This window comes from Mastomys coucha, unplaced genomic scaffold (genome assembly GCF_008632895.1).
Source record: "Mastomys coucha isolate ucsf_1 unplaced genomic scaffold, UCSF_Mcou_1 pScaffold22, whole genome shotgun sequence".
Taxonomy (NCBI): Eukaryota; Metazoa; Chordata; class Mammalia; order Rodentia; family Muridae; genus Mastomys; species Mastomys coucha.
The window spans coordinates 129,162,041-129,173,431 of NW_022196905.1; positions in this window are offsets into that span (position 1 = coordinate 129,162,041).

Below are 11,391 nucleotides of genomic sequence, written 5' to 3' on the forward strand. Positions count from 1 at the left end.
GTCTGTGTGTGACTGTGTGTGTCTGTGTGTGCCTGTACATGTATCTGCATGTATCTATGTGTGTGTCTCTGTATGTGTAATGCCTCATGGGTAAAGGGGCTGGCCACCAAGCCTGACGCCCTGAGTTCAATTCTGGTCTCCCACACAGTGGAAGGAGAGCACACCCTGGAGAGTTGTCCTCTGAGCTCCACTCCCAGGCTGAGACACATTATAAGAAAGAGATAGGCGTTGGTGGCCCAGGCCTTTAGTCCCAGCATTCGGGAGGTAGAGGCAGGAGAATGTCTTTGAGTTGGAGGTCAGCCTGGTTTGCATAAGGAGTTCCAGGGCAGGGTTACACATTCAAAACAAACAAGCAAGCAAACAAACACACACAGTGGCAGCCATTCGTGTGGGCACAATGACATTAATTGTGGGACAGCGGAAGGACCCAGTGCTGGCAGGACACTTGCTCAGTGAGGATGTAGAGTAGAGGAATGTCTTGGGAGCAGTGTGAGGTCTCTGCCTAGCGGTGTGAGGGCTCAGCCCTGTAAATGTCAAAGAAAGAATTCAGAAACAACTAGGTAAAGAATTGAGAGGAAGTTGGTTATAAAGCAATGTACACACTCAAATGGTGAATGTGGGATTCTGAAGAGTCAGGATGTGGCAGGCCTGTGGTCCCAAGTACTTAGGAGGCAAAGGCAGAGAGGCAGAGGCAGAGGTAGAGAGGCAGAGACAGAGGCAGAGGCAGAGACAGAGGCAGAGGCAGAGGCAGAGGCAGAGGCAGAGGCAGAGAGGCAGAGGCAGAGGCAGAGGCAGAGGCAGAGGCAGAGGTGAACAGAGACTTCAAAGCCTGTCCAGGAATCAGAGGGAGTTCAAGGCCAGATGGGACAATTCAGGGAGGCTCTGGTAGTACAGTTGACTTGGAGGCACATTAAGGGGAAGATCCTGGGAAGAAAGAGACTCCACTCCTGACTGGTGGCTTGCCACCATCTCTCCTCAAGAGTCATGCCAGCTGGACTGGCAAGCCTGGCCAAGGATGTGCTCTCAGGAAGGCTCACCCCAAGTTGTACAGAAGAGGTGACAGGAATAATTAGCCCATCAGTGAGATAAAATACATTGTCTCCCCAGAATTCCTGCCCCTATCACCGTGCCTACAAGCCCCTCTGTTTCTGGTCTGCCTGGTCTTTGGGGGTGCTGTCTGGGGCTCCTTCCCCCAAGTTCCCCTCCCTGCCTTATGGCTGCATGTTAACTCCTTGCTGATTTAACTCACACAACATGGCCTCTTTTCCTTTCCTTTCTTCTCTGTTTCCTACAGATATACACACATAGGCTGCCGCAGAGGTCCACAGCCCACCTGCTTTGGTGTCTTTCCTTTCAGATTTATGTGTATGTGTATTTTGCCTGCATATATGTATGTGTACCATCTGCGGGCCCGATGCCTTCCAGGGTCAGAAGAGGGTGTCAGATCCCCTGGAACTGGAGTTATCATGTTGGTGGATATTGTGTCCCCTACAATAGCAACAAGCGCTCTTAATCATTGAACCAACTCTCCAGCCCAGGGTTTTTCTTTAAAACTCTAATAAAATTGTCCTTGAACAACAGGCTGTGGTGGCACACGCCTTTAATCCCAGCACTTGGAAGGCAGAGACAGGTGGATTTCTGAGTTTGAGGCCAGCCTGGTCTACAGAGTGAGTTCCAGAACAGCCAGTGCTACACAGAGAAACCCTGTCTCGAAAGACAAAAAAAAAAAAAATTGTCCTTGAGCTTCCATTTGAGTCTGCTTTTTTTGTTTTTTGTTATTTTCGAGACAGGGTAGCCCTGGCTGTCCTGGAACTCACTCTGCAGACCAGGCTGGCCTGGAACTCAGACATCCATCTGCTTCTGCCCCCCAAGTGCCATTGAATCTGCTCTTAAATCCTTTTATTAATGAGAATAAGTTGGTCCCAAGAGGGGACCCCAATTTCCTGAGCATCACTTTCTCGAAATGATAAATAAGAGGGGTCAGCCTGACGTGCTAGTGCACACTTTTAATCCTAGCACTTGGGAAGCAGAAACAGGTCCATCTCTGTGAGTTGGGGGCTAGCCTGGTCTACACAGTGAGTTGCAGGCTAGCCAGGACTACCCAATGAGACCTCATCTCAAAACAGGGTTTAGGGGCTGATGAGACAGCTCAGCAGTACAGGTTCAGTACTGGCCTAGAACCCATGAAGAGTCCAGATGTCTTTTGGAAGAGAGCCAGGTTTCAGTTCCCAGCACTCACACCAGGAAGCTCACAGCCTTCTAAACCCACAGCACAGGGGGATCCAGTGCCTCTGAACTCTGAGGGCACCGACACTCACATGTACCTACCCCCACTCCACATGCATAACTAAAATAATGAAATAAATCTCTTTTTAAAATCCAAGAGCTGGTATTCTAGCAGTGTTTACATTAGTATATGTGTGGACATATGTGTTTATACATGTGTATATGTGTATACATCAGTGGCAAGAGTGTTAATGGTGATCATGTGTTTGTTTCTCTGAGACAGGGTCTCGGGATATAGCTATGGCTGGCCTTGAACTCGTTAGGATCCTCCATCTTCAGTCCATGAAACTGGGATGAAGGAGCTTCATGGAGGATGCCCTCTCCTTAGAGGAGGGTGCTGGATCCCTTGGAACTGGAGTTACAGATAGTTGTGAACCATGAGGATGCTGGGAACTGAGCCCAGGCCCTCTAACCCAACAGCCTGCATTTTTATTGCTCTTCAGAGGTAAAGATGATGCTACCAGAGCTGGGTGGTGGTTGTGTATGTTTTTAATCCCAGCACCCAGGAGGCAGAGCCCGACCTTCGACCAGCTTGGTCTACAGAGCAAGTTCCAGGACAGTCAGAGCTACACAGAGAAAACCTGTCTTGAAAGAAAATAATTAAAAATAAAATTAAAAATCAAGATGATGGGGCTGGAGAGATGGCTCAGTGGTTAAGAGCATTGGCTGCACTTCCAGAGGACCGAGGTTCGATTCCCAGCAGCCACATGGTGGCTCATAACTGTCTGTAATTCCAGTTCCAGGGATCCAACACCCTCATACAGGCATTCATGTAGGCCAAACAACAAATGTACAAAAGAAGAAAGGAAGGAAGGAAGAAAGAAAGAAAGAAAAAAGAAAAAAATCAAGATGACATTATCAGAGCCATAATTAGGCCTAAGGTTATGCTCCATTGGTGGCATGCTTGCCTGATGTAATGAAGCCCTGGGTTCCATCTCTGGTACTACCAGTACTTCAGTAATGCCAGCACTCAGGGGTGGAGGCAGGGGATCAGAATTTCAATGTCATCTTTGACTATGTAGCAAGCTGGAGGACAGCCTGAGCTACATAAGACTCTGTCTCAAAAAAAAATTAAAAATAAAATAAAATAAAATAAAAAGGCGAAGCCAAACCAGAGATTGCAGAATCCTGAAAGAGCAAGTGAGCTTGCTGTCAGCAACCGACAGAGGTGCATGGCAGGCGGGGACAGGAGCCAGAGAAGGGGACTGCGATCTAATGCATACAATGACCTGAATGACAATGCATGCTCAAAGGAATAAAGGAAGGAAGGCATGCATAAATATATGAGTGAATGCATGAACAAATACATATGAAATGCATAAGTGAATGTGCATAAGTGAAGGAACAAGGTATACTAATGAATAGATGAATGGATGGATGGATGGATGGATGGATGGATGGATGGCTGGCTGGCTGGATCGGTCACAGACACTGGCTTGTCAGGAAAGAATAATTTATGGTTAGGAATAGTCAGTATTCTCGAAGCCTCTTCACAATGACTGCCCAGCCTCCAGCCTCTGAGGTGGATGGAGAGGACTACCAGAGATTGGTGAGACACCATCAAGATGCTAGACGGGATTGAACCCAGGCTAAGCATAGTGAGTGTCTGGTTATCTGGCTCCCAGGCATCCCTCCACCCTGGGCTCACAGGGTACCTTAGCCCGTGACTGGGAATCTTTCTGGTCCCTGAATCCTTTCTTGTCCCTCCCTCAGCCTCGGTCCATCCCAAGTGGCATCATCCTCAGCAGCCCTCCATCCCTCCCCACACAGAAGCCCTTTCACAGGGCTGGCTCTGAACGCTGGCAGCTTGGGTCCACGCCTCCTTCCTGCCTGGGCCCCCATGCTGCCTCCTGTCCCCAGGCTCCTGTGGCTGGCCCAGGGTGGGGAACTCGGGCAGGGAACACAATGTGGCTCCTTGTTCCCCCAGCTCGGCCTGCTGGAATTGGTCCATTTCCTGCCTGGGCCTTGGGGCCTTTTCCAAGGTAAATAAACAAATACAGCAAAGTTGGGGCCTGGGGTGTAGGACGCGGTGTTGGGGTTTTCCTACCCCGGTACCCCACGGGCTGGGACCTTACTCTCTGACTTTCTTTGACTTCTGGGAAGACAAGCTCTTCTGGAAGATTTGAGCGCTCTGCCTTGGGTACCCAACCCTGTCTCTCAGTTCCAAGTGTTGCCCCTAGAGAGGAAACCTGGGCCTCGGCCGGGGGGCGGGGGGGACCAACTGACAAGCTCTCTGGAAAAGGGACTTGGGGTGCATGGTAAGCCCAGTGTTGCTGCATGCCTGCTTGGCGTTGATTTCAGGAAGGAAATGACTGCCATCCGGCTTTGGGTATGGGCTCCTCCCATGGGGTGCTTCCTGGAGAGCCTTGACACCTGGTCCCCAGCTCTGACGTGGATCTGTAGCTTGCTGTCCTCTGGATTCGGTTTCCATGGCTTCAAAATGGGGGGATTTCCTCTTTCAGAGTGGCTGGTTGGCTGCAGAATGCAGGCACTCAGCTGGCTCCACGGGTTTGGGTGTGGGAGACCCTACACCTGCTCCAGGGAAACGCCCAAGTGGGACTTGATTTTCTTGTGAAGAAAATGAGAAGAACCTGAATGGAGTCGGGCACCTGACACCCAGTATTTCAGAGGCTGAGAAAGGAGGATAGGGCACCCTGGTTGACACAGAAAAAAACTGACCAAAAGAAAGAAAGAGAAAAAGGAAAAATTTTAGAGAGCAGGGTGTAGCTTACATGGTAGAGTTCTTGCCTAATATACAAAGCTCTAGGTTTGAACCCATTACTACATAAACAAACTGGATACCTACAAGCCTGGCACTTGGAAACAGAGGCAGGGGGATGAGACTTCATGGTCATTCTTGTCTAATTGGAGGTTTAGGGCCAGCTGGGACCATATGGGGCTCTGTGTTAAATATGATGGTCATGAAGACAGTGCAGAAGAGAAGTCCGTCAGCTCCCTCCGGGACTCGGGGAGGGAGGTGTCAGGCTCTGCACCCTCACCTCATAGAGGCCCAGCCTTCTCTGTCCTCTGGGTCCCAGCTGGGCCTGCTATGGCCTGTAAGTATAAGAGGGACCATGGAGGACAAAGCACCCTCATACTTGTCCTCTCTCTGGCTCTCACCACCAACACGCTTCTTTCATGGAAAAGACACACCCATCCATGGCTTGTCTGTCCACCATCTTCCCATAGTCCATCATCCACCCACCTGTTGTAGAAAATTTTAGTCCCAATCTGGGTTTTTTATTTTGAACTCTGCCTTTGACCATTTAGTTTTCGGATAAAAGACACGTAACTTTTATTATTTACAATAAGCACAGAGCTGGCAGATATCTACTCTCTATGCTATTAAAGTCTATTTTTTTATCGATAAGCCAGAGTTATTACTTACTATGTTTTTACTGGGCTGCTCTTAACTCTAACTGGCCAGCCCTCAGGGCTGTGCTTTTTTGACTCTTAAATCATGGCGACTATTTCCTCCCCCCTACCCCGCACCTTCTTTCCCTCTCTTGTGGTTCTGTTGCGGTAATAAGAGAATCTGCTCTATAGTTCCTGGCGGGTGTGCAGGCACTTCTCACTATTGTCCCAAAGTTCTGGGTTTCCAAAAGAAAGACACACAGACACAGCCTTATATTTTAAATACTTTAAACAGCTCAATGGCTGGGCCACTCCTTAACTCCATATGGATAACACATACTCCCCTCAGGCATTCCTGAGTTAATACTTGCTAAATCTATATTTTATCGTTGCTGCCCTGGATCCTGCTGGGCAGTCCTCCTGGGGACACATTCTCTCTGCACCTACATGTCAGGTCTCTCACCCTATGCCCTCATCATGGTGGAGTCCCTTCTCCCTCCTCCTCCTCCTCCTCCTTGCCCTCATCCTCTTCCTCCTCCTCCTTGCCCTCATCCTCTTCCTCCTCTTCCATCCATTCCCAGGAATACTAAACGTTCAGCCTCTGTCTCCCTGCCCAGCATTGGCCACGGGTAACTTTACTGAGCAGTAAAAAACCAATGGGGAGCCGGGCGGTGGTGGCGCACGCCTTTAATCCCAGCACTTGGGAGGCAGAGGCAGGCGGATTTCTGAGTTCGAGGCCAGCCTGGTCTCCAGAGTGAGTTCCAGGACAGCCAGGGCTATACAGAGAAACTCTGTCTCGAAAAAAACCAAAAAAAAAAAAAAAAACCAATGGGGGACAGACTTCCTTTAGTCCTATATGCAGGACACTGCAAACAGGTTTTTGGATAACCTAATTAGCATGAGAACACAGTCCAACCACAGTTCTCCTCTGACCCTAAGCCCTGCAGTCCTAAAGCCCACCTATGTCTCTTCTGCCCAGCTACTGGATGTCAGAATCTTCATTCACCAATCAGAAATAACTTGGGGGCAAGGTTGCACTGCACCATTTGGGTCTATGTGTGAATTCTCTAGTCTTGGGGGGCAACCAGGTCTTGGGGGCCTGCACGTTAGCATTGTTAGCATTACAATACACAGCAAAGCCATAGCTCATCAATCCATCATCCTCCCATAGTCCACCATCCTTCCATAGTCCATCATCCCTTCCATAGTCTATCATCCACCCACCATTCTTCTATAATCCATTCTCTTTTCATCCTTTTTAGACGACCTTCCATGCATCATCCACCATAGTCCATCATCTACCCACCATTCTCCTGAAGACCACCATCCATTCATCGTCCATCCATAGACTGACATCTATCTATGATCCTTGCATAGTCCATTGTCTACCTACCAGCACTGAGCGCACTGTCCACCTGCCACTCCCCATCGCTCCCCTTTGCCTGTCTACCACCGCCTATCTGCTCCATCCTGCCTGTGGCCACCTCACACACCCAGAAAGAGACACTTTCTGCACCAATGCTTAGCATCCACCCTCATCCGTCCAACGCTCCCCATCTTCCTTCATTTATTCTCTCTGCGGGTGCTTGCCAGGTGCTTACTTAGCCCGAACTCTGTTAACAGAAGCAGTCTGCACCCTCAATGCGGAGGTCTTACTGGGTGTAGATGGAGCTTGGGGGAGTGTTTCAAGTCCTACATTCTTTGAGAATGTAGAACATTCTCTTATAACAAACATTATATGTTTGGTTGGATTGGTGCTGGGGGTGTGTCTCAGCTTGCTTTCTAATACTGTGATAAAGACTATGCCCAAAAGCAACCTGGGGGAGGAGAAGGTTTATCTGGCTGATAGCTTATAGTCCATCATCAGAGGAAGCCTAAGCAGGAACCTGGGGGAAGGAACCATGGAGAGCCAATGCTTCCAGGATTGATAGTTCTCCATGGTTGTTTACTCAGCCTGATCCCCCCTCCCCAGCCTGTCTCTCTCTCAAGACAGGGTTTCTCTGTGTAGCCCTGGCTGTGCTGGAACTCACTCTGTAGACCAGACTGGATCCGTCTGCCTCTTCCTCCTGAGTGTTGGGATCAAAGGCATGTGCCACCACTGTCTGGCTCAGACCAGGGGTGGCACTACTCACTGTGGGCTGGGGCCTTGTACATCGACTATCAAGTGCAAGCATGTTAGCTCACTGAGCCATCTTGCCAGCCCCATGGATCAAAGAAACAGAGGAACAGAGAGGTCTCTTCTGAGCTCCCAAACCTGCCAAATGGAACTGGTAAAAGGGTGAATGGGGTGTCTGAGGACACAACAGGGCCAAGGTAAGGTCCATTCAGGGACCGAACATCCCTTGAAACTGGTTCCAAGAGGGGCATGTCCTGTGGGGGCATTTTGGATAAAAGTCAGCCACTTTGACCTTCTGCCTGGATCCTGGCTCCCTTTTATTGTCTTAACTTCATATCTATCCTATACCAAATCCTGTTTCTTCCTCTCTGCTCCCATCTGGGATCAGAGCTGTGCTCTGCCCCCCCTCCCTGAACCCCCTGCCCACTTATACTAACCCTGAGGGACTGAGGTGACCATTTGAGGTGGGAACCAGGCCATACAGGACAGGGCCTGAGCTTTCTCTTCAAATGAACGAGAGCATATGGGGCTGGGTGTATTTATAATCTGGCCTTGAAGGGGACCAGGCCGCACATAAATCACACTGTTTCCTAGCATGGGTAAAAATAGCCTGTGGCAGGCTGCTTAGGCCTGAGCACATGGGACAGAGTTGGCCTCGACAACCTTCCACCCCCCAGCCTCACCCCCCTCATCCCCCCCCCACCCCCCGCCCCTGGTCACTCTTGCTTTGACAGTCAGGGCCAGGTTTCCGATCCTCTCATGGCACCAGCTTCCTGACTTGCGTTCATCTCCCAAGACAGGGGTGCCCCCCAACAGGGCTGGAAGGCTCACTTGAAGAAGGCGGGGTTAGGGGAAACTGGCTAAGAGACCAGTAATTTGGGCTGGCTCCGGCCTGCTCATAGAGGGACAAATGACAACGCAAAGTCTGATGGAGGGAAAGGTTGGAGCCAGGTAGCCTGCTCAGTCCGCCAATCCAGGCTCCTGCCTGAATCCTGAACGCCTGTTATCCTACCCTGTCTCTCGAGGGTGGGGACAGGGGATATATGCTGAAGAAACCCACATCAATACCCTGGTGCACGTGAGGCTTTTGTGATCTGACAGTAGGGGAAACTGAGGCAGAAGGAATGGAAGACCTTTGCCGAACCCTAATCAAGATTCCAGCGGGAGAACCCCTCTCCAGCATGGCCATCTGGGTATGCTTCCCCATGGGCCCTGTCGGGGCCCCTCAGAAGCCCTTGGGGACATGGACTTTGTGGGGTGTGTGATCAAGACTGCTTTTGATTTATTTGGGGGGTGGTAGTGTTGGGGTCCCACATCAGGGCTTCCTACCCTGCTAAGCTAACTTACTTTTTGCTTGGTTTTGAAACAGGGTCTTAGATAGTTCAGGCTGTTCTCAAATTTGCTAGGTAGCCAAGGTCGACCTTGAACTTCTGACCTCTGCTCCTACTTCCTGAGCCCTGGGGTTGTAGGGGTGTGTCACCACACCCAGTTTATGAAGTGTGAGGGATTAACCCTAGGACTCCTAGGACTTTGGGCATGCTGGGCAAGCACTCCATCAGCTGAGCCATTACCCAAACCTCACTTGTTTTAAGACAGGGTCTCACTATGTAGCCTAGAGCGGCCAGAAACACACTATGTAGTCCAGGCTGACTTTAGACTCATCCTGCCTTAGTCCAAGGTCCCATCAACCATGACAACTTTTTTTGTACGTTCCAGGATCTGAACTCTGGTCCCCAAGCTTTGGTATAAGCAATTTACACACAGGAGGTGTAAAAGATGTAGAGTGGTTTGGGGTGGTGTGGGGTATGTGTGTGTGCTTGTCTCTTCTTCCAAGCTACATTTGTTATCTCGCTTGTGGCTTTGCAAGGAACTGTCCCTACCCTCAAACCGGGCACCCCGCCACTCCATGGGTGCGCTGAGAGCTGGAAGGCAGGACAAGGTCAGGGCTACTTCTTCCACCTCCCTCGTCCCTCGGTCCCTTCCCCTTGAGCCAGCCAGTTTTCCAGCTGTCTGTGGGTCAGCTACTGTGGAAAAAAAAAAGTGACCTGCTGGAAAAGTGACCTATTTGGGGCATGATCACACCCTGTCCTGGCTGGCAGTTGTTCCAGACTCTCTCTGGGGGTCAGGAGAGGTGGCCTTGTTGTAAATGAGGCCTTGGGTCGCATCTGGGAGGAGTCACAGAGAAAGACTTGCCTGCCGAACAGCATCTCTGACAGCAACTCTCTCTCTTTTTTTAATATACTTTTTTTTTTTTGAGACAGAATCATCTCACATAGCCCAGGCTGCCCTCCAACTCACTACGTAGCCAAGGATGACAACGAACTTCTGATCCTCCTGCCTCCACCTCCTAAGTGCAGGGACTACACCACACCCAGTTTGTGCAGTGTTGAGTCTGGACCCCAGGGCTCTGTGCACGATTGGGCTAGCGCTCTGCCACGTCCCAAGCTACATTTTAATTTTTGCTTTGTCCTGTTCATTTTCTTCTCGAGACAGGGTCTCGTTATGCAGCCCAGACTGACTCTGAACTCATGATCCCTTGATGTCTGCTACCCCGAGCGCTGTATTGCAGGCCTGTACCACCACACCTGGCTCCATTGTTTCTCTACTTACACAGAGGGATCTCAGCCAGGGTCTCTTTGATAGCTAGCCACATGGTCTGACTCAAAATGGAAAACTGCAGTTTCTTTCTTGCGTTCAAGCTCAGCTTCATCACTAACCTGGCTGCGGCATCTCCCTGCTGGGATATTTGGGATGTAGGCATCTAGTTGAGCCCAGGCCAGAGATGGCAGCGTGCCCTGCCCTCCCTCTACCTTCCCTGGGCATCCGCCTCTGCCAGGCAGAACTTCACGGTGCCCCTGGCGCTGAAGCTCTGCCAGAGCCTTCGGGTGCTTAATTCATCTAATTAGCCTTGAGCAGCGGTTCTGGCCACACCAAGCCCTGGGAGATCTCGGGGGACTTAATTTTCCCAACTCTGATGAATTCCAATCCAGCTGACAGCCTGCTTGTGACCAGCTCCAGTCCGGGATATTCTCTTGTATTCTATACATGCCCTGGGTGGGTGAGAGTAAGATGGGAAAGGTCCCTGTCCACAGGACGCCTCTAAGGAACATCATAGAATTAAGAGCAGAGAACTCATTCAGCCAGTGCTCACTCTGCAAGCATAAGGACCGGGGTTCAATACCCAGAGCTCCTGTAAAAGTCCCGTGTGCATCTGTATCCTCCATGCTGGGAGGAGTAGACAAAGGTAAGTCCCTGGTACTGGCTGGCAAGCCAGGCTGGCTGACTTGATGAGCTCCAGCTTCAATGAGAGGTCATGTCTCAAAACATAAGGTGGAAAGCAACAAGGTAAGTGTCAATCTGTGGCCTCCCCATGCACACCCACATGTGCACACACCCACATGTGCTCGCACACACGCTCGTGCACACACACACACACACACACACACACACAAGCGGCTGGATGGGGAGCTAGATCAGTTGATAAAATGTTTTCCTTTCAAGAATGAAGAACTCTATGCTGGGCATGGTAGGGCTTGCCTCTTTAATCCCAGCACTCAGGGGCAGAGGCAGACAGATCTCTGTGAGCTTGAAGCCAGCCTTGTGTACATAGTGAGTTCCAGGACAGCCAGGACTGG